Source organism: Penaeus monodon, chromosome 21 (genome assembly GCF_015228065.2).
Source record: "Penaeus monodon isolate SGIC_2016 chromosome 21, NSTDA_Pmon_1, whole genome shotgun sequence".
Classification (NCBI taxonomy): Eukaryota; Metazoa; Arthropoda; class Malacostraca; order Decapoda; family Penaeidae; genus Penaeus; species Penaeus monodon.
This window is the reverse complement of record NC_051406.1, coordinates 4,101,893-4,102,139: the sequence shown is the minus strand read 5'-3', so window position 1 is coordinate 4,102,139 and position 247 is coordinate 4,101,893.

The window sequence follows — 247 nt, the reverse complement described above, 5'->3', positions numbered from 1 at the left end:
AACTGTCTTCGTGACCGAAGAGAATCAGCAAGATGAATCATCCCTTCAGCGACAAAATATACCTCATCTTTGAACCAAGAATCAAGCGGATAGAGAGTGATCAATCCCCCCCCCCCCCACACCGAATGCATTGCCGTTTTCTGTCGTCACTTAAGATCGTGATTCTCGTTTTCTTTAAGTTGTTAAATGGATTAAAAAAATAAAAATCGTTATATATGATTTGCATCTAAACAAGAGCTTTAAATAC